Below are 24804 nucleotides of genomic sequence, written 5' to 3'. Positions count from 1 at the left end.
ATTGGAATATCAGAGGCAATATGTTAAAATTTATTTCCAATTTTCTTCAGTCTCGCAGCATCATAGTTCGATCAGACAACGTTAATTCAGATAAAAAAGTTCAAGAGAACGGGGTACCACAAGGATCAGTTATAAGCTCAACTCTTTTTCTAATAGCCATAAACGACATACTTCAACAATGCTCACCAATTGTTAAAGGAAGATTATACGCTGATGACTTAGTTTTATTTGCCAAAGGAAAAAACTCTACATCTATTCCAAAACATTTACAACAAACAATCAATCAATTAGAATCATGGTCTAGGACTATGGGATTACAATTTTCACCGACAAAAACTAAATGTATTTTATTCACACGTAAACGTAGCACTCTAACTCCACATCTGAAGCTATATAATCAAACCCTCAATTTCACAAATAATATCAGATTTTTAGGTATGGTTTTCGACCAAAAGCTCTATTGGAAAAAGCATACAGAAGAACTTAAAAAATCATGCCAAGCAGGACTAAATTTTATGAAAACTATTTTATGAAAATACACTATTACATGTATATAAATCTTTAGTTAGATCCAAACTCGACTATGGTGCGATAGTTTATTCATCAAGCAAAGTATCAGTATTGAAAACCTTAGAAACTGTTCAAAACAAAGCTCTACGAATAGCTACAGGTGCGTTTCGAATGACACCAGTTGAAAGTTTACAATGCTTAACAGGAGAACCACCTCTAAGTTTACGATGCAAATACCTTTCTATCTCATATGCTTCTAAAATAGCTAGTAATAAAGAACACCCTACTTACACCAATACGCTTACAGATCGATTTCAAAACACTTTCTCTACAACAAGACTAGATCCACCATTTTACGAAAGAGTTAGAAGAAACCTTCATGACCTATATCTTGAATTTCCTGAAATTTTCCTAACAAATTTCCTAACTTCTCTACCTTGGTAAATACCAATTCCCAAAATTAATACTAACCTTAGTATACATAAAAAACGTGAGACTATAACAGATATGATCAAACAATCATTCTTAATAGAAATAGAAACTTATAAAAATCACTATAAGATATACACTGACGCATCCAAATCTTCAGACGGTGTTGGTGCAGCCATCCTCACACCCGATACATCCTTAAACTTTAAATTTAATCCCATTACTTCGTCATACACTGCAGAGTTGTTTGCAATATTACAAGCACTTATCCACATAAAAGAGTCGAAACAGTCCCCGTCTCTCATAATAACCGATTCACTAAGCTCACTTCACACTATCAAACGTTTATATACCAATAATCCAATTGTCTCACATATCAAATCAGAAATGGAGATTCTAAATCCTAATAAGATCACTGTTGATTTCATGTTTGTTCCATCACATTCAGGTATACAAGGAAATGAAGAAGCAGATGAACTAGCCCGCTTAGCATCCTTCAGCCAGGACTCCATTCTTATTAATGAGGTTTCTTCAGATGACTTCAAGTCAGAAATAAAATATAAAATGTTAAGTGCGTGGCAAAATAAGTGGAGTGCATTACAAAATAAACTTAAGGAAATCAAACAATTAGTGAAACCGTGGCTCCAACCCACAGCGAATAGACACGACCAAGTGAGAATAACACGTTTGCGACTAGGACACAGTAACTTTACACATAAACACCTCTTTACGCGAACTGTGCCGCCAATGTGTGAAAATTGTCAAGTAACAATCTCCGTAAAGCATATACTAACTCGGTGCAAACATATGAAGCAGCAAGAAAGAAGCACACTATCCCAAATAATATGAAGGAAGCCCTAGGAAAAAACATGAACATTAAAAACACAATAAATTATCTTAAAGACTCAGGACTGTATCAATTATTGTAATTTTTTTTTAACTTTACCTGTATTATATTTTTTAGGTCGCTAATAATCCTAGTGGTTACAGCGTAAATAAATAAAAAAAAGATAAAGCTAAGAGTTAGGTTGTCGTGCTACGTTTTTTCGACTTTGTTTAATAAAGTGGAAGCTTGGACCTTGTATGCGACATCAATGAAAAAACTGGAATTATTTGAATAGTAAATGTATATCCATATGTATGGATATGATATGGAAGAAAAATGTATGTTTGTCGTAGAAAAGGTTAACTTCTACTAAAGTATATCTGATATAAAATTTATTATTAAAAGATTACACACATTTAAGAAACAATATAAAAATGCGATCTTTGACTAGCCTTATCTAAACATACAATTATCTGCTTTTACCAACTCAACAATGCAAAACTTAACAGTTAAAAAAATTTGAGATTGTATTAGAAATTATGTCATATATTCTTTTATTTAAATTTCCTTTAACCAGTTTACTATTAGTTTACGTACATCTTGGTTCGAAGTTTTTAAGGTTATAATAGAACAAGGCTTAATTTGTTTCATCATCATCAGTTCATCATCAACCAGAATGTTAAGATAATCTTGAGGAGTGTTACATAAAAATGAACTAGTTATATACAGAACTACTAGAGAAAACTCACCATTACGGCATTTTAAAAAATCGCTTTGCTTTGTTAACGTAATTAGTCTAATAGCCGGTACTGATGACCAAAGTGGTATATCTTAATTAGCTGCAGCCAATTGTGGCATATTCAAAACAAGCACAGAAATGCCCCCATCTATTTCTTTCTCATGGCGTATGGATTATATCTCCCGAAACACTCTCATTTGATTCTCAGTTCACATCAGAATCTTCCGCAAAATATAGATCAGTAACATCGTAATCAAAATCCATTACAATACTTTCCAGTTCTTCTAATGTCAAGGCGCGAGAAGCCTTTCGTACACGCTGTTTTGCTTTACCAGGCTTTACAATACTATCGAGACAAACGCTCATATGGTATTCATTGATCTTGATAAAGCATATGATAGAGATCCTCAAGAGATTTTTGCGCATTCCCTAAGAACGGTGAATATGTAAAGATTGTAAAAGACATGTATGAAGAAGTTACAACTTGTTGCTGAACAGGCATGAGAAAGACGGATAAAATTCATGTAAAAGTAGAATTGCATCAAGGATCAGTGCTTAGACCTTATCTATTATTATTGGTTTTGGATCAAATGATAGCGAAACTATATGGTTACATTCCGTGATGCTTAATGTATGCTGATGATAAAATATTAGTAGGAAATAGTAGAAAAGTGACTTAAAACAAAAACTGGAATAGTGAAGACAAGCTCTGGAGGAAAAAGGTTTAAGACTTAGTGGGACAAAAACAAAGTATTTGAAATATTTAAAGGTTTACTACAAATGGAATGATATCATTTAATAGTAAAATTATTGCAAAAAGTAATAGTTTTAAGTGTCCAGAATCAGTATTATAGAGTAGTGGGAAATAGATGGAGATGCATCCAGTAGAATTAGGGTTGGATAAATGAAGTGGAAGGAAGCGAGTGGTGAGTTGTGTAACAGAAAAATTCCAACGAAGCTGAACGAGTTTCAATAGAAAGGCAAAGAGAATAATAATGTTATAAGTTATATACAGACCAATTAAAAATATGTAAAAAAAATTCATAGTTAGATTTATTTAGATTTTTGTCCTGCATTTTAACAAAGCTAAACGAAACGCTCGAAAACTCTCGTATATATATTTCTCATTGCCGTTGCCATATGCGTTTCAAATATTCGGTGGATTAACATACGACAATTACCTACCGTCGGATGTACAGCTGTGACTCATTATGATAGTAGAATATATAGGCATATCTATAGAGGTTATAAATTCTACGGTTATGTAAACAGACGTATAAAGACTTCCTACTACATGGTTGTTACCTCTTTTCTTTGTTTAATACTGCAATACCGCAGCGTTTTAGTTGTCACGTCTGACTCGTTCACAGATAAAGCACATTTAGCATTTTTAAAATTGGGCGATATTAATTATGTCTGAACTGGGAAACATCAATGACTGACTAAAAAGAACATAAAACGTTTTGGAGTATTTATACTGGATTTGCGCAAATCATCCCCACAAAATTACAACAGCCTTCTATGAAAGTAACTTAATGTCAATTTGGTGATAAAGTACTTCCTACTGTATGTAAAATTATTTAAGTTTGGTGCATTTGGATCGTTGATATTCTAAGTGTTGTATCCTCTTAGCGGAATCATAAGATTGGTTAAAGAGGTTCTAAATATGTTTTCTTGTGGCACGATTGTAAACATATTTGATTGTAATGAAAATTACATTTTACATTTATTTTGACGTTTGAACTCATGCTATTCTGATCTTAAATCCGGTAATCGTTTTACGATTCCTTTAACAATTGACGCTTTATAGCCGCCAATTTGATAGTTGACTTACTTGGCCCCGATCTTGTGGACAAATAACCATATTTTTTAGTTCAAATTCTAAGGGTGATGTTGTACCCTTAGGTTAATATGAAATTCTGATTTTTGTGTGCTTTTGTAGTTAATTGTACATAATGTGCGTCTGACCTTCTATTTACTCATTAATATTAATATATTCTTATTGCTGCATTCTGTTGGTCAGGTTGCTACACATTTACCTTAACTAACTAAAATAAGGATTGCTTCTTTGATTTTTCCGTTTTTTTTGTTTGTTCTTTCATGGCAATTGATACATATTTTCATTGTACTCTGTGCTTATTATCCAAGGCATGTTTGCATAGATCGCAGATCTACAAACTTGTTTGGAAGACATAAGGTAGTGGTCGGAATTTATGTCACTTCTACTGTATATTTGAGTATGTTCTACTTTGCTTTATAATTTTTTATTTAATATTATTTCGTCTATTATCGATCTCTATCATGGAGCACTCTGTCTGTATTTATGAATGTCTTTAGGTCTAAGGAATGTATTTGTGACTTTTAATTTTTTGTTACCAGAGAAGGGTCTAAATTCGTTTATCCATCATTATTCGAGATAAAAATTAGATTGAGATTTCTACCGGATAAATATATATTTACTTAAACTAATTATATTAGATTTATCTTTTCTTGTGAAGAGTATTTAAATTATCAGTTTTAAAATAGATCAGCTCGAAGTTTATTGAAACTTATAGATAAAACGTTCTTTCGTAGACTCGCGATTATCCGAGTCCCAACCAACCGAGCCTCTGGATGAACCGACGTAGTAATTGAAAAGAACAAATTATGTAATAAATTAGCTTGGAGAGCGATATCAAGTAAAAGCGTGTGCGCTGACTGTTGGAACTCTAAAGAGTTGCGTCACTAGCGAGTGTTATTTTTCTAGCCACTATGCTTCTACTGGCCGCCTAACCATCAACTCCCCCACCCGTCAGTTTTAATCATCACAGCTAGCTGTTTGGTTCGTCCCACTGTAAGCTCTTACAAGTTCATTCATATCTTCTCTTTGTGTAGGTTTTACGTATCTTGAAGTGCAATATAAGTTTAAAACGTAAACGAGTTGTGGTTTCTTTAGAAACAAAAATAAGTGCTACAAAACACTTGGATAAGGATGAGTCACTAAAGAAGTTCGCTGCTGACCCAGGTGTTGAAGAAGTGAACAATGGGTTAATAAAAGTGTGAGTGGTTTAAATGATTTGTTGCGGAAAACTATGAAGAAAGGAGAATACGAACAGACTTCTAAAGACTTATTCTTATGGTTTTCTAATCTTCGAGGGTTGGGAAGTCCAATTAGTGGCCCCATGCTTCAAGCTAAGGCTGTCGAGTTTCACAAACGGTTTAAGGATGGTGAGTAAATTATTACTGCAAGTTTTGGTTGGCTCGACAGATGAAAGAAGAGCATCCGGCAACTGACTATTTCGGATAAAAAACTTTCGGCCAATCCATCTAAAATTGAGCCATTTAATTTAAAATTAAGAAATCTCATTTTACAGCATGGCCTCACGTCAGACCAAATCTTCAATTGCGATGAAATTGGTCTTAATTTTAGAATGCTTTCAACCAAAACACTGACAGCCCAAAGTGAAAAAACTGCACCTGGATACAAAAAAGCAAAGATCGAGTAACTTTTTTGATGTGTAGCCACTCTTCTGGATTCTTAAAATTAAGACCTCTACTTATTGGAAAATAGAAGAATCCAAGATCTCTTAAAAATATTCAAGTAAACTGCCTACCTACCATGTACAGAAATCAACTCAATTAAGATTGTTTTTTAACGAGTTCGTTTGCGTTGTTAAGGCTTACTTAAAAAAGAAAAACCTACCAAGAAAAGCTATTCTCCTTTTGAACTACACGCCACCTCATTCAGATACAAGCTCGTCGACTATCGGTGGCATTAAAGCTGTTTTCTTGCCACCAAACGTCACATCTCTCATTCAACTTCTAGACCAAGGAGTTTTAGAGACTATAAAACGGAACTATCGTCGAAGGCTTCTCCAAGTATTATTGACCAGGTTGGATAAGGCAATAACTGTGACAGCAGTCCTTAAAAAGATCACTGTTAAGGATCTATCTTACGGGATAGCTTCAGCGTGGGATGATGTGGAAAGTAACAACTTATGTGCAAAGGTCATGGCAAAAGCTATTTCAAATTGAAGCGAAAAGTGACGGAAAAGATAACAATAACTATATTGCTGAAATAGTAGACCTCGCTTATCAAATACCAACGGAACTGCCCATAAATGATGAAGGCGTCAACGAGTAGATTATGCAAGATCAGCAAATAGAACTGACTGATAATGTAATCTCCGACATGGTTATCAACCCACACATTGTCACTGAGGATGACACAGATAAGACAATTGGAGCTGCCTTCGCCTACATTGAGCAATAGGAAGAGTTTACTCCTACCGATGTTCTTCTTCGCAGCGTAAAAACGAGGTCAGAAGTTGACGCAGATATTTATCAAAGACTTTTTTAAAACATAAATGTCATGCAGTACGTAAATGTTCTCCTTATTACATACATACATAATTTTTGAATTTTTCGTTTATTTTAAGCAAATACCCGATCTCCGCGTTATCTGAGTTTTTTGGTATCCGAGGTATGCACGGTCCCAATTAACTCGGATAATCGCGAGTCTACTGTAATTGCCATAAGAAAAATGCATTTGATAAGAAAATGATGTTTCTGTTTTTGTTATAGAGCCGTCTGTTTTAAACCGTTCCTACTGCAGCCAATTAATTAAGCTTGTTCCCATTCCTGTTCGTATTTTTATAGAAAATTATAGTTTGCCTTACCCAACTAGTAAAAGCGTATAAAAAGATGATGTTTGACTTTGTGCATTCTGATTGAGACGACAGACTGGAAAACTATACAGCTTCCACATGTTTTGGCGTAGGATGGTTTCAATATATAAATCTCTAATTTTTCGGGACTCAAGGTTACAATGAGAACGAAGATGTCTGTATCATTAGACTCGATGCAAGCTTAAACTTGAACCTTCGTTGCAAGCTGTAGCAGTATCTACTGCTTTCAAAACTATATCAATATCTGTATTCACTTGGGTCTAAATTGAAGAAATTCCAGTGGTTTCAAACGTCTCTGGGAGCACATCAATCAGTCTACCTTTATTTTTCCTGAGTGATTTTCGAAGTCGAATGAATTTCGTAAAGCGTATGGTATCAGAATTCTGATACCATCTGAATACCAAAACATCAAACACCATAAAACTATTTTGTACATAATTTTTTAATATATATATATTACTGAACATACTTATTACACATGTTTTCATCCTTCTCACCCAATTGCCAGGTTACCTCCAGTCAACAATATATTTTGCATCCAACCTTCTAATATTCACACATTTTTGTAATGCCGTAATTTAGATTTTTAGGTTTCCCTTAATCCACAATAGCCAAACTGCGATAACGGAAAAGAAGCAAGTTGGTATTTAAAGTACAATTTTATGTCACCGTCAGATGTTTTCATCATGCAAATGGGGTGACATAGGAGGGAATTATCGACGTTTTATATTTCTAGTTGTTGTGTATTTATTGTGGTTTTTGTGTACAACGACTTCAAAAACCCCCTAAGTTACAAAATCTGGCCCTTAACCTTCCGATAAGCGTGCCCACCAAAAGTAACTAGAACGGTCACGCATATTTCCGACATAGGCGCCGTTAGTTATATTATTTAAGTAATAATTAAAAATAATATGAATATATTATTTTATTATACAAGAAATCATTATAGAAATAAAAATCTTGATATTTCCGTTGTAATAAGGTATTGACATTGTTTAAATAGGACTAGTTAGCCAACGCAATGTATAAATTTGTTTGATTCTAATTGAGACAGTCACTAGATGTCACCACTCTTTCTGTCTCAATAGATTTTAATATACCATTGTTTGTTTGATATACATTATACTAGATGGTGCTATGTGAAAAAGTTAAGGACTAAACTAAACGTCCATTTTTGATCCACTGAATTAAATTCACCAGCGTTGCAATATTTCACTGACATAGTAGCAACAGGTTTACTTGTTAAACTAAAAATGTTACAAAAAACAGACCTTGAATTACTTAAGATATTCATTTAAAATAGAGTTATTACTATCAACTAGTAAATATGGTGTCAACTAAAATTGTACATAAACGTACTGTGGTTTCTAAGTCTTCCTATATCTAAATAAGTTTAAAGAATTTAAATATTTTATTTTATTTGGAAGTGTATTACAAAAATTTGGTCCGAGGTAAGTAAAACATTTTAATTATATGTGTTTAAAACATAAAAAAACATTGTATAAGAAAACAAATTAGGTATTTAGAAATAAATTTTACCGGATATTACATACATTCGATAATATTTGAAAAAAGTGATTTTAAATTAAAATAATGTTACTTCCATAATAAATAAATGGTTTTTTACAGATGGCCGGAAATATTTGTTGTTATTACAAATGTGGTTTATCACCATACAATATTCATGGATTAAGAATGTTCAGATTTCCGACAAAAATCCTTCGGCTTGTCAAAGATGGATATTACACTCTGGTAAGTAAATAGAAACTTTTTTTATATTCTTTTATTTTACACCGTTTCCGTTACGTAATTAACTTGAAAAAATGTTTAATTTTTTTTTTCATTCATCATTTTTTATTATCGCCAGGGTGCACACATCATATTCGAGATGCATTAATTTGAATTTTACGTTTTCGTTGGTATTATAATTATGATATATAATAAACTTCGGAAAAACAAATTAGTGAATAAACAAGTTAATAAACATAAACAAAGTATTAGATATTTAAATATTTCTTTAGCTATTTTTAGTTATTGTATTGAAAAGTAGAAATAAGTTCATCTTTATCGGAGAACTAATTTATACAAAGGTCCATCTGGGAAAAAATTATTGGTTTCACGTAAAAATTTTATACAGATATTTGAAGGTTCTAAAAGATATAATGAGGGTTAGTTAATAATAAATCTGTGAAGACATACAGGTGATTTTGGCTATAAATGTTTTTTATCCAGTTAGAGAAAAATAGTTAAAATAATAATTGTAGATTCGAAAAGTTCTTCCATTTGTGAATTTCTAAATTAAAATATATAAAGAATTCATCAAAATAGTTGCAAGAAACCCTTGATTTTGCATAAATTTATAAATTTTAATAACTTTGTTTTTGCATAATGGTATGTAATGTAACTAATAAAAATAGTGAGGATTTGTTTATCGTAGAAAGCGATTATGTAAACAACTTTTTGTTGACCTATCCCAGTTTAAAAAAAAAATATGTTTTACGTGCCACAGAAGCCAAGATATTGCAAATTTTGCAATCGCGCTTCATTTTGAAAAAGTTTAAATCTAAAAAAAAACCGAGCTCAAATGGTTCTCCATTCTACTTTTCCGAAGCGGTAATTTACGAATACCATCATTTTAACGGGTTATAAATTTTTACTTCTTTACCGCATATGCCATATGTAAGTTGGAACGCACAATTCAGATCTTCATTTAGGGTCCCTTTAATTTTCAGCTCTTACTGTTAATAGATAATGGAAGTATGATTTTAAGAATAAAATGCTTTGGTTTTAAATATAAAATGCTCTCTTGCCTAGTAATGGTCATCAAAGATTCTGTTTTTTTTAGAAAGTGTGTTTTTCACCAGTTTTTCATAAGCCTCTAAATAAGTTTGTGGCATAAACGATATCAACGTTATTATAAATGTGTATAAACAGATTAAATAACCTATAAACTATTTGCTCTGATTGATATTTAGCTCACTTTAATAACTTATTAATTTCCATAATTTCAAGGAGCTATGGTACATGTCCTTGCCCAAAAAAGAGTTATTATAATTTATAAACAACTGCAAAAATAAGGTTTTTTTTGCAACTATTTCGGTTAATAGTTTCATGTATTTTAATTTGGATACTCTCAAAAATTACATAACTTTTTATGATCTAAAACTCTAAAAAAGCTGAAAAAATCTTAAACAGGTATTTAAAGTCTCTAAAAGGTATATGAGGGGTAGCTGATGACAATTATGTGAAGACTTCAGCTAATTTTGCTTTGCTTTTTTATTAAACAATCGTAAAAAGTGAAAAAAGTTTATGAGCATAAAACGTTTCTTATTCATGTTAGAGATATATGGTTAAAATAAATGTTATAGATCATAAAATGTTCTCTAATATTGATATTTTTATAATTAAAATACATAAAGAATTGACCGAGATAATTTAAAAACCCTTATTTTTAAAGTAAAATTTATAAATGTTAATATAAATATAAATAATATAAATATAAATAACTTTCTTTTCTGCATAACGATATGTAATAACTATTTAAAATTATGGCAGTTAATGAGTTTTTAAAGTGTGCTAAATATCATACAGAACGACCATACAGTTTATGAGTTATTCAATTTGTTTATCCAGGAGACCGATTATTTAAACAACTGTACTTTTGTTCAAACAGTCACTCTAGGGTTATTTTGTAAATAGATATCGATTTATGGCTTCGTTTTAAATTATTAAAAAAAAACATCAAGATTATATTAAATTTGTTTTTAAAAATCAGTTTGAAGAATAACAAATTTTTAGCATATAAAAATTTCTAATAACTTTGACTTTTTTATGTCATACACTTGTATGTAGGCTCAATATAAAGCTAATAAAAAAAAGACATTTAAAAAAAAACCAAAACCTTCTATGGCCCAGAGGAAATCAAATAGCATTTTTTTTCTTATTTAAGAAATTGCCAATATTTTCATTGTTTATTAACATTAAGAGCTGAAAATTGAACACATTGTAAAAGAATATCTAAATTTTATAATTCGATTTATATATGGTATACACAGTGAAGAAGTAAATTAGTTTTGAAACATTAAAATAATGGTACTCGTAAAATATCGCCACAGAAAAATGCAAGGGAGATCTGTCCGCTGCAATTTCTCAGCTTGTTTCTTGTTATTGGTTATGGAAATTTCTGCTTTTTTTTAATTGTGCTTTTACACCAGCTTTTCATTGAGCCTACGTACAGCCGTATGACATGAAAAATATCAAAAGTAGTATAAATGTTTAGAAGCTAAAAAGTACTTTTTCAAACTGTTTTTTTAATAAAATGTTGAAGTTTATAAATAAAGCTTCAAATAATCGATTCAAAAAACGTCAAATAACTGTCAAAGGTTAAACACCCTTTTTAAAGTTCCTCACGGATTTAAAAAAGATTTAAACAGTGTTAAACAGATAAAGTAATTCATCGACGAGTTAACAATACGAAGCGAAGTTCTTTAATTGCAATGTGATAAGAAAACGAGTATCAAATTTGTTTTTATATTTCAATAGTCTCTCTTATAAACTATTTCGAACTAAAAGCTGCACTCAAATCCTATAAAAACACAAAAATTAGGGTTTTCTAGAATTATCTTGAAAAATTTCTCGAAAATTCCTTAGGCACCAACGAACCTCTAAATGAAGCCAGTAAATTTACCACTGACATACCGCTGACAATCGTTAATGAAAGGTCTTGCCCTAATCTATACTAAGATAAAAGAAAGATCATTACAAAAAAAAAATTTGTTAAAATTCTTTATAAAAGGTACATAAATTAAAAAACCCAAACGGGCTATGTCATGAAGACAAATTGTTTTCGGAATCCATATTCCATCATCAGTGTCTAGGTGTACATTTTTTGAGCCACTAAATATCTGGGTAAAAACCCGATAAAAGTTATATGTTACAATTTAGTTTACATTATTTAGTCTTATATATTAAGATGTTAAAGTTACCAGTGGATATGATAACTCCACTCTCATTTATAAAAAAAACTGTTTCACAAATCCAAGGCAATAAAACTAACCTTCATCCTATGAATTTAGTCATCCTTCATTCCTATATCCTAACTATTTCTCCTATCATCTTCTTCAACAACACAGTTATCTCTGACAGTCAATTCATTTCTGACACACTCGCTAATGGGGTTGAAGACAGATTCAATAAAAGTAATATGGCTTTTACTCCCAGTTCTTTACGCGCTCAATCTTTCTCCACCATCTCGTCAACTCCACACGATGTCAAGTTTATGAACGGCTTGTTTGCCCTAAATAAACTAAAATTTACCTTGTTTTCATGTACAAAATCTGCTGATGATCCCGATGATATCCCTTATATATTTTTAAAAAATCTCTCTAATACATCTCTCTCCAAACTTCTCGAAATTTATAACCTTATCTAGAACACACAAAAATTCCCAGATGTTTGGCGCAATTCTATAATCATTCCAATTAAAAAACCTGACCAGCCCTCTATAACTCCAATATCATTTGTCTGATTTCTCTTACTTGTATTACCTGCAAACTTCTTGAAACAATGATCAATGAAATACTCACGTGGTTCGTTAAACAGTATAATATTATTCCCGACGCTCAATCCGGCTTCCGACGTAATCGGTCTACTATTGATAACTTTTTTATTTTTCAAACACACATTTCTTAAGCAATCTATAATCAACAAGATGTCGTAGCAACTATATTTAACGTTGAAGGGGCATTTTATTCAATCTCCAGAAAAGCAATCATTGACAAAAACTCCCACTATAATTTAAATGGTAATATTTTCTCATTTGTAAAAAAATATCTAATTGAAAGAATCTTTAAAGTCCTTGCCAAGGGTAAACTTTTTCGATCTCTTCCTCAAAATTAAGGTGTCCCTTTAGAATCTGCATTAAGTTTAACTTTATTCATTCTTGCCATCAACGAAATTTGCCTCCCATCAAATATGTTCAATACGCTGATGACCTAATCATTTATTGCCATCTTAAATCTGTCCCATCCTCATATAAACTTATACAAAGTGTAGTAAATCTACTTTAAGATAGATTTAACGAACTAGGATTATTACTCTCTGAGAGCAAAACCAAATTAATAAAATTTTCCATAGGGATTTCCACTCCCTTACCCCAAATTTTATTTAACAATTCTCTACTTTCTGGTGTTAATTATTGTAAAATTCTCGGTTTTATGTTTGACTCCAGATTAAATTGAAAAAATCAAATCTCTGAACTTAAAATCAATTGTTTTAAAAGGTTGAACATTGTTAAAACCCTCAGTCATCTTCAATGGGTTGCCAATAAAACTACTTCTAGGTCTGAGCGCTTTTCGTTTTAGTCTAATGAACTTTCTCCTACCCTAAGACGATAATCACTTCTACTTTCGTATGCTGCATCAACATCTGCAAATCCATTTAATCTTGTTCATTCCCTAATTGCCACAATGCCGTCTTCTTCCACTAACAATAACCAACACCTTATCATAAAACCTATACCTCAATTAATTTGTCCACTACTTAAAAATATTGACCTTTTTCTGACTAGTTTATTTCCTCTACCTTTACTTCCCCTCTGGGCTAAAGATATCCCTTCAATATATACCTCACTCACTATTCTTAACAAACTTGAATTTTCTAACCTTCTTATAAAGAAAGCATTTTTAGAATTTAATTCTCTATACAGATGCTTTTAAAACTACCACTGGTATTGGTTGTGCAGTAACCACTAAACATGAACTTGTAAGATCATCTCGGTTACCCTTAATATGCAACGTTTGCACAGGTGAACTATATAGTATTGTGTTGGCTTTTAAATGTATCTCATATCAAAACAGACATATTGCCATTTGTTCAGATTTTCTTTCATATATTCATTTAGTCAATACAATTTTCACTGAGCACCTATTAGTTCAAAACATTCATGACATATACCAAAATCTCTCTGCTTACGATGTAACAGTCTCTCTCATATGGCTGCCTTCTCACACCGGAATTACTGGTAATAAAACAGCAGATCATTTTGCCAAAGAAGCTACCAACCATGGGGTGACTGAAGTCACTCCAATTCAACTAGCTAACGAATCTCGAAATTCGTTTTTAAAAAGTCGGTAGAGGATACTTGACAAAACTTAGAGCAAAAGAGCAAAACGACTTTTCGTAAACTTCAATCTTTTATTGGTCATCTCTCCCTAGACTTCATAACTAGAAGAGAAGCATCGACTATTACAACTATGAATCAACCATACCAAACTTACCAACTGCAAACAATTCACCAACCTGTATAAAGCACTGGATTTGAAACCTACTCTAAGGAACTAGAGAATTGTCTACCTCTTCCTCAACTGTAAATTGTATATGTTGATTATGATACTTAAAAATGTTGACTATTTCAATAATTTTGTGTTTAGGAAGTGCCAAAACTAAATCATCTACATATCTTTAAAAAAGGAATGAAAAAAGTACAATTGTTGATACAATCACTAATAACATCATCCTTGATATAGCTACTTAGAATGGGTGAAAGACTAGATCCCATACCCATACCCATACTACCAAAAAAAATTTGTTTTTGGTAGTCTATGGAATCTTTTTTTTCCTATCTAAAAAATTTCTTTTTTCTTACTCTTATATATATATATATATATATATATATATATATATATATATATATATATATATATATATATATATATATATATAAAATATGTTGGCATAACTGCCAAGTTATTTATATTTTGAATACAGAACTTAAATTGTTTTTTTACTTTATTGTGCAGAAAATTGCTTTTTTTTTCAGTTGTGTTAATAATAATATTGTTGTAGGTAATGCTGCATTGGAAAGTCTAGAGCTACCCGATTTAAAAAAAATTTCTATGCAGTAAGCATTTTGACCAAAACTATCTAAATGCAAACCAAAAAAATATAGTGAGGTAGAAGAGGAAGGTTTGTTAACGACACCACGCGTTTTTCATACGTATTCGATAGCAAAACAACCATCCACGGTGCCAATAGTGTTTCGCACTACATACATTGCTTATTTTAGTTCATGAAAACAATGTTACAATCAATTTTTATCACTAATTGTATCTTTATCACTTTGTAATTTAAAATCATTTCATTAATGAACAGCTCATTCATTTAAACTTTTCATTTATGTAAACAGAAATACAAAACTGGTGTTTATATTATAAAATACATAAATAAATAAAATAAAGGATACTATTTATTAAAGTGTTGTTAATTATTATTCCTTTTATCCCAACACATAGATTAATTTGTCCCTAAATATGTGTTGCCTCTTGTTGTGGCATATCGATGTGTTTATTTGTTTCAAAACCATTATCAAAAAACCGTACCCATAAATTTACTATATTTTCAAACGTCATTTTAAAGATTAAAAGATTGAAAATTTAATTTTCTCAAAACATACATAAAACCATTGTTTAAAAAGATTTTCTTTTTTAAACAATGATAAAACTTAAGTCTTGACTAAAAATTAAACCTCCGCATGAGTGTTCTAAGACGATAGCAATCGAGTGTATTTCAATTAAATATTTAATCCTTTTCTAGCAAATCATATAACCAAAATAAATATCTGATAAACTAATAAAAATTAAAAAAAAGTCAGCATTTACCTACTTTATTTAAATAGATTACTAACCGATTTAGATTTAGCAAGTCTCAAAGTATAAAAACAATTTGAAATATTCGCTCGAAATAATCAAGTTATCTTTCACTAGACGCATACAACGATAATAACAATAAGCATTTTGTTAAAGTCTTATATTTTCTTCACAATCTGGCATCCGTGTACAGGTTTGCCTTAGTCATGAGACAGGTAAAAATATACTCGAATAGAATCCTGCCGAGAATTAAGTTTCTGTTAATAGTTTTTTAAATTTATGACTAGAGGCCGCTACATGACGGCAGAGTAAAAGTCAAACGTTTGTTCCATAAGAATTGTCTAACTAGTCCTATTTAAACAATGGTATTGAGGAACACCAACTAAGTTATAATTCAAATTTAATAATTTTAACATAAATTTATTTTCGGTAGCTTAAAAATAAAAATGTATTTTAAATTTCGTTATTGTATTGTTATAATTAAGTTTAATGTTATTTCCAAGAAAAAAAAATACAATTTTTTCTCTTAAATGCTTCAGAAAGCCAAGATTGCCAGTTTTCAATGTCATCTTCGTCCCCAGATTCTATCGCATTTTGTTATGACTTAAAATCTCTTTCACATTCTGGATAGGCTCAAATTTATCGACGTCACTGTTGTCTATAAAATTTTCTTTAATACTCGAATTATTATCTATAATGTGCTTCGACATCTTCTAGCTTATCAAATTTAAAGTCATTTTTTCTGGTAGCCCTATTGCTAGAAAAGTACATTTTTGTAATGATTGTGTTCAACATGTGAAATAAGTTAAATTTACAATGTACTCGTAATAATATTGTTTAAAACAATAAAAGTAAAAAGTTACAAAAGGTCGCGCGTATGTAGCTTATACGATAGAGTTTATAACTACTTGAATTCACTGACCTTAGCGACAAAATTTGACAACGGATTATTATTATTGAAATAGACAAACAAATAAAAGCACAAGCCATCACTCCCTTTACAAATACAACGGTGAAACTGTATGTGACCGTATGTACCACAGAGCGCCTATTGGAAGGTTAATATACTGATTTTGACATGTTTTCATAATATTCGATATGGCCCCAAAAATTGCATTCACTTTTGGAAACATTTTATGCACTGTAAATGCAATTATGCATTTCCATCCATTTTTCTATTGTTTTTTTAGCTGACGTTATTTCCAACACAATACAAAAAGTTGATAAGTGCTGTATTTAAAAATCGATTAATTCCGGTGTTTTTTGTTTTAAATGCCCTGGTCTATTAGATAAATAGCGATAACAGTTGAAACCAGTTTTTTAATTAATCAATAACTAGAGAAATATGTTCTTGGATTATGAAAGCGATATTTTTAATTAAACTAAGATTATTTAGAAAACTTCTTGGATATATCACATTTAATTATTTAAATTTAAATTTGTTCTATTAGGAACCTGTGAGAGTTTAAGAGCACGAAATATTTCGACTTGTATGCCTGACATTCAGGAACTGAATTCCAAAGACCAATTGTTAGATTCAAGTTTTCATTAGATATGAAACTAGTTCTTAGTGTAAGTCTTTTAAATCCTTGCATTCCGTTATTTATTTCGCGGTGGGTAAAACAAAGAAAAAATACTAGTAAAACTTTGATCAGAAAGAGAATTCTGCAACCCAGATCACGTTTCCGCTTGGAAATTCTTGTCGAACCGTTGGAATTAGAAAAAGACAAGTTTGTAACTGTTCATTCAGGCGTAAGGGAACTGGAAACTGTTACGAATTAATTTTTGCGGATGTCCTTTTCAAGAATATCCCCGGAGGAATTAAAATTATCGTGACTGTGAAATTAAAAGCAAAACCGGAGACATGCTCGAAGTATAGTCTAAGGGTTTAGAAGCTATTGAGAAACAGTGAATGCTAGTAAAATAAATTTATTTCAAGTGTCGATATTAGGTTTTTAATTAGACAACTATAATCAAACGCTTTTAATTAAACCCGTGGGAATGCTATTGAAACTTTAATTTCAAAGTATTTATCTATTGCATCTGCCAAGCGGTTGTAATAAGTGATTAATCCAAACTTTAAAATACGAGGTGTTGCCAATATGTAAAGAAATCTTCAACTTGTGGTATAATATAGTTTCTATATATTTCTTCTATAAAGTTTGTAAAAAGAAATCAAAAATATTTTTTTTTAGAAATGTTTACTGAAAACTAATAACGAGTAAACGTTTTTATAAATAATTTTTCGACTGTTCTAACAACCATTCAAATTTCGTCATTTTGTGTCATGTCAAACAATTTCACCCAAACATGTCAACATTAGACTCATAATTGCATTCAGTGCAATTTTAAATCCCTATGACAACACGATCGAGTTTGACAACTTCATCCAAATAAATTTAAAAATGTCACGTTTTGAAAAGAACACCACAACAAGATTATAAATATTATGTATGGTAATAGATCTGCTATAGTAGAGAACAGCAACGAATCTAATGTTAACTTAAATTTTAATAATTGTACTTTCACTAACTGTACTTTTAATAAATGAATGTTTCGTTATGTTGAGTTATGATTTTTTTTTTCGAAAAATTATCCGCCGAATATCCCTCGGACATTGATGAATGCCTCATAATTTCATGACAAATTTCTCAAGCTCGTTGCTTGGTAACAGCACTCAGCCTTCGGCTTCGTGCTGTTACCAAGGAACGAGCTTTAAGAGTTACAGTGTGAAAGAGATTCCACCCCTTTCTATTGTTTTTTCACTGCTAATATACGTATATATATATTATATAATATACATATATATATAATATATATTATATAATATATATATATATATATATATATATATATATATATACGTATATAAGCAGTGAAAAAACAATAGAAAGGGGTGGAATCTCTTTCACACTGTAACTCTTGAAGATATCAGTCAGATAAGAGGAGACAAAAAAAAACAAACTAGATGGTAACTATTTCAAGTATTAGCGGAAACGTTTCGTTTTGTGCTTACAAAACAGCATCAGTCCATATCTGTCTACAAAAACTTTCTGATAATATTATTATATATATATATATATATATATATATATATATATATATATATATGTATATATATATATATATTATATAATATATATATACATATATATTATAATATATATATATATATATATATATATATATATATATATATATATATCTATATATGTATTAATATACAAAACACAAGTTAGTATAAACGGGAAGTTGGGAGTTAAATGTATATTAAAACCACGCTAGCAGAATGAGATTCCTCCGAACACTAAAAGACAAAAATATTAAATTATAAAAAGTTATATAAAAAAAGTTTTATTCCAGTACAAACAATAAATTGCTAAATCCTGAAATGAAGAAGAGAAAGAACAATATCAAGAAAAATTAAATTATTTTTGTTTGCGTGAATTTAAAGAACACCGTTCAGTTTTTATTAGTTAACAAGGCCTTAACACCGCTCCTTGCAATGTAGTGACGTTTAATTGATAGACAAATTACAAACGAGATAAATTTATATTTTACGATGACAACATATAAAAGGATGAAAGTATCAGCGATAATCTTTGCGAACATTATAGTGCTGATATTCCCAGAGAAACCTATTAATTCTTACCTTAATTACAACTTGGTCTGGTTTATGTGGATCGGGAGTTCCCTAAGAAGTATAAATTCTTTGTGGAAAGTTTACAAACGTGACAGAAAAGTAAATGGCTTACAACTAAATGGTCTACTTTCTATTGGAACAGAATCTTATGTCACTTTGGCTACAAAGTATAGTATTATACAGCGTATGAGCACGCACGTGTTACGTGCATTGTTTATTGAACTGAATCAGAGTTTTATTAAGATTTAATATTATTATTTTATTATATCATTAATTTTAACATAACATAAATATAGTATAAACAAAATTTTTAATATTATTATATCATTAATTTTAACATAACATAAATATAGTATAAACAAAATTAATTAAGCATATACAATTTAACTCTTGGTCACTTGCGCGGTTTTTTTACTTCGCGAGCACTCGCTGGATGCTGTGGCCTCCCCATAAATTAAAACCAGGTTTTCTAAGAGATATTAGCTTTGAGTGTAATTTTAAAAATATTTTGTTAAATTGTGTTATATTAACTTAATAAATAAGAAACAAATGATAGGAAAATAAAATTTAATTAGAAACTAATAAACGTTATAATAGTGTTTAAAAAAAAAATTCTCATTCTACAACAAACTCAAATATTTAAAAAAATTAGTGCTAATATCACTAATTAACTCTCTGGAAATTATAACAAAGCAATTCCTAACAAATTAAACTAAATAAAACTTTACAAAATTTTTCATTACAAGAAGTTTAAATAAACTTCATAAGTGGGCACATAGCTTTTTTGCAAACAAGAGGTCGTTGTTTTTTTTGTTGTTGACACTATTTCAGAACTAGGCCCTGGCCCTGGAACATTCAGCATTATTTTGAGTGGTATAGGCAATAATAGTTGGGTTGATCTTTTTTGAATTATAAATGACAGCTATTCATATCTACAATATAAAAAAAATCTTTATGACCAGCGTGAACAGATCGTGGAAATACTAGAGTTGCCACACATATGGACAGTTGTATTTACATCGCATTTAGTTTCATGGTAAAATAGATCTATTTCTGATTACTTGGTAGTTGTACCAATATTGTCATTTATCCCAATAAATTAATAAACTTTTACTTATAATCTTAATCTACAACAAATTAAAACGCCTAACTTATCTAAGAGTCTATATTTTAACTGTATTGATTTGATGACTTAAGTTTGTAAATATCATTTAAATACTTTATATTAATAATCAACTGCCATAACTATAAATTGTTTCTTGTTTCAGGAAATATTTGTCATGGAGTAGATGGAACATTTAAAGGGTAAGTATTTTTAAACATTACTAGCTTCAGTAACAAACATCTGCTGTGGACTACTAAAATACTTCTGCTGCAGAAAATTGAATATAAATAAACTTAAATATTTAGTCATAATCTCATTACTTCCTTGAATGTCCAGAAATTTTCATATATCATCATAAATTCGTATTATGGATTAGTTATGCACAAATTCCTTTGGGATATTTTTTCCAAAGAAAATACAAACCAAACATCACAATTTTAGAATTAAAAGATAAAAAGTACATAGGATTAAATTATTTAAATCAACCATATATTCTCTTACTCTGCAGAAACAATTTTGCAATAGAAAAGATTTTAATTTACCTTTATTTTTGAAGTGATTGAACACGTTGCCAAAATATGAAATTAATGTTGGATATAAACCGTCAAAAGCTTCCAAAAAATAATTTTTCAATATTAATGATCATAGTAGGAAGATATTTATACAATAAATTGTAAATACTATAACTCAACATTTGACAAACACACTAATATCTGCATAGAAGGGTTGTTGCATACACACATAGTGTACAAATCAACAAATTAAACACAGCAGACTTAGCCAAGCATTGTCTAAAAAATAGCCATTTTTTTGATTTTAAAAATTTACAAATTTTGGAAAAACATCAAAACTATAACAAAATATAAATATTGGAGATTTATTTTAAACTACCTTACCTATTTAGGGTCATATACCACTTTTTCACTACATCTTAAACTTTTAAAGGGTGCAAACATAAAATATAATATTGTGTAATGTAGTGTTTATAAAATAAAATGACAAGACACGTTTAAATGACAACACCATTAAACTTTTATTATTTTATCCGTTGATGTTTTATTATTTTATTTGAATTTGTCCAACATATGACATTGAATAATACTTTCATTCCATAATTATTCATTTTCCATGTAACATCCCATAAGAAAATTCATTCTGCTCATTTTTTAAGCCATTTGTAGTGGGGGTTGAATATTTTGTCGGATCGTGAGGTATAATACATCATTAAAAAGTAGAGGGTGTATCCAATATGTTGAGACAGGAAAAAAACGCATTGCTTCATTGCCAAAAGGGCATTACATCATATCTGCTTTGTTATTGGTCCGATTTGAGCGTGTAATGTGTTAAATGAAAGGAAAGAATATAATGAATGTATTAAGATAGAAAAACAAACAGGGCAACTACCAAAAGGGCACTACACAGTGTCTTCATTATTAATCAACGTATAGATACATACAAGATGTCTTCGAGTACAACTGTAAACAATTTTGGGGAGATAGTATCACCCTGTCTTATTCCACGTTCTATTTGGAACTTGTTGATATCTTTATGAAGTCGGACACAAGCTGTACCGGTTTCGTAGATACTCTTAATCCAGGCAATATATCGGCTGTTTATGCGACAGTCAGCCAATGATTGAAGCATTTTATGAGTTCTCAAGATTGGTCACAATTAAGTTTGTTCACAAGCCTTTTGTTATTATCTTTATGGATAATTTTTATATATAGGAGAGCAAGTTAATAGGTCTGAAGTTCTTTATGTCTGAAATGTCACTTTTGTTGTGCATTATGGTTATTATTGCAATATGCTATTGGGAGAGGGTTACACCTTTTGTCAAACAAACACTCAACATCGTTTTAAACACATTTATTAACATTTCCCTTTATTCTTTGATTTATTCTATGACTGTCCCATCTTCTCCAGATGATTTAATATTTTTTATATCCGACAGAGCTCTTTTGATTTCATTTGTTATGATATCTGTGATGCTATCTAAGCTTACCTCGTTTATACAATATTCTAACTAAAAATCTTGAGTAATTTATAAAATATCTTTCTTATATGTTTTACTTTCTTATATTTAAATTAATATTAGTTAGTTTTTATATCTGTAATTTTTTACGTTCCTTTGGTAAATTTATTTTACGTGAAATCTCTTTGAAAGATTAAAATTATAGTTTAATATGTACCTTTCTGTTGAAGGTCGACAAGTGCAAAAATGTTATCTTGTAATAATTGGTTTTGTAATTTAGCAGTAGGTAAAGTAGAAAGTCGGCTATTGTTTGTGAATAATTTTTCGTTTAGTACTTTTGTTTTTTTTTCAAAGAAGGACGGTTATGAACTGTGTGTGCCTTAGAAATTACCGAAATTGAAAAGGTATAATTTTAGATGTGCAGGATGATTATTTCTACATCTCCTATACCTAGACATTTTGTTATCCAGTTTTGTAACGCAGAACATTTTTTTTGTATTTTTACCCATTCAAATATGAGCATGTAAACATCGCTATCGCAAACAATAAGCATTATATTAAGCTATCGTTCTATATTATTTTAAATTAATAAAGTATTAGTATTTTCCAAACTCAAGGCAAACTAGATGTAGGTCAAAACAGTAATTTTTTAGTATAGTCCTTCCAATTTATATATAAAGATGAGTCTATCGCCCTAATTCGTTTGTGTGACGCCTGTCATATGAGATTAAATATTTATATATAATAAAAACAATACAAACAATGTTTGGATTTTAAGGTAATCATAAATTAAAACAAGTTTTAATAATACTAACAGAAATATACATATAGATCCGTTGACAAATGAAAACTATATCGAAAGTTTTTAAACTTACACTCCCTTTTATTTTCTATATAAATAGAAATATACGATTATGACTCCTCTAGGACACGTCAGATTGTATCTGGTAGTGTTACTCGTAAATTAAAGTATAAAATGACTATAACTTAAAATGCCAAATACATTCCCGTACCGTGTTTAAAACATAAACCAGTAAACAAAGAAATAAAGTCTGAGCCAGTAAAAGGCTGAAGGGTGCCTTTACGGCCGCACGACATAAGTCACTCTTAGAAGATCATAAATTTTTATTAGTCTACCCCCATTTCCTTTTTCTTGTCAGACTTTCCCACCTTTATCACTCAGTCAAAATGGAAATAATGAACTCAAGTGAATTACCTTGGAAAAAATCTTAAAACTCCTGTTTAGGAAGTAAATTGATTAAAAAGGGGCAGCTTTGTGGTGTGAGATGTCTTTTGTATTTTCAGGTTAATGAAGTGGGAGATGTAAACAGAAAAGATAATTTCTGCATCTCTTCAAAACGAATACCGTAAAACTGCTTAAATAAATTAGCGTATTTGGTATCTTTTACATTTCTGTTATATGCTAACGGTCAATGATTTTATTATTATTCAAAGAATTAAATGTAGACAAAGGCCAAATGTTTAATGAAGTAAACATGTTCCATATAGATAGTAATATTTTAAATCATCAGCATCTAATAGATTCAATTAAGCTTAACCCAACTTGTTTTAACCTGCTGATTACTAACAAATTAAACACTCCGAGTTTGACACATCTGTGTAGTTATAAAACAAAAAATATTCGACCATATCAATATTATAAAGTACTTATTCTGTCTGCTTTTCGTAATGAAAACCCCAGCGCCACCTATTTTTTTACAAAAACTCCTACCACCCGTGTAGAAACGATGACAACTATTATACAAATATTAAACACTATCGACTATTTGTAGTGTACAGTTTTACTTCTAACCTATTATCAACAAAAGTCTATTATAGAGAATATGTAAGTAAATATACTTTATTGTTAAAGAATTACTCTTCTTAAGTAGTTTAAGTACGTTGCGTGTATACACAATTTTTATACTGTTCAATATTCAGGCACGTCATTTGCCATAATATTGTAATATATTATTATATAATTATATAAACACTACCAATTATAACTAGTGACACAACTGTCTTCTTAGTGTGCTGTTATGTTATTTTTGTATATTTTCTCTCTGGTGAATTGTTTTTCCTCTGGTGTTTTGTTGTTTTTTCTCTAGTATATGTTTGGTGTTATATGATTATTTTTTGTTATTTCGATTATTGATTATTTGTTGTTTCGGACTTTGGTGCTTCCATCTGTGGAAAGCGTCATACCTCATCTCTCGCATTATGTGACTTGGATGGTTATCTATATCTGCGAACTTTGTTCTTGCTTTG

General features: G+C 30.3%; 1 protein-coding gene across 2 annotated transcripts in view; it reads left to right on the top strand.

Moving 5' to 3' along the window:
* The window catches only part of LOC140441434 (5-hydroxytryptamine receptor-like), a 2088213-nt gene that overhangs the window by 694687 nt on the left and 1368722 nt on the right, over nt 1-24804 (top strand). For both annotated transcript variants that reach the window (XM_072532163.1, XM_072532164.1), the window contains one exon: nt 20728-20764. The gene's annotated coding sequence lies outside the window, so the exon portion shown is untranslated. The remainder of the gene's footprint in view (nt 1-20727; nt 20765-24804) is intronic.

This window comes from Diabrotica undecimpunctata, chromosome 5 (assembly GCF_040954645.1).
Source record: "Diabrotica undecimpunctata isolate CICGRU chromosome 5, icDiaUnde3, whole genome shotgun sequence".
In the NCBI taxonomy this organism is placed as follows: domain Eukaryota; kingdom Metazoa; phylum Arthropoda; class Insecta; order Coleoptera; family Chrysomelidae; genus Diabrotica; species Diabrotica undecimpunctata.
This window is presented reverse-complemented; position numbering and strand designations above follow the sequence as displayed.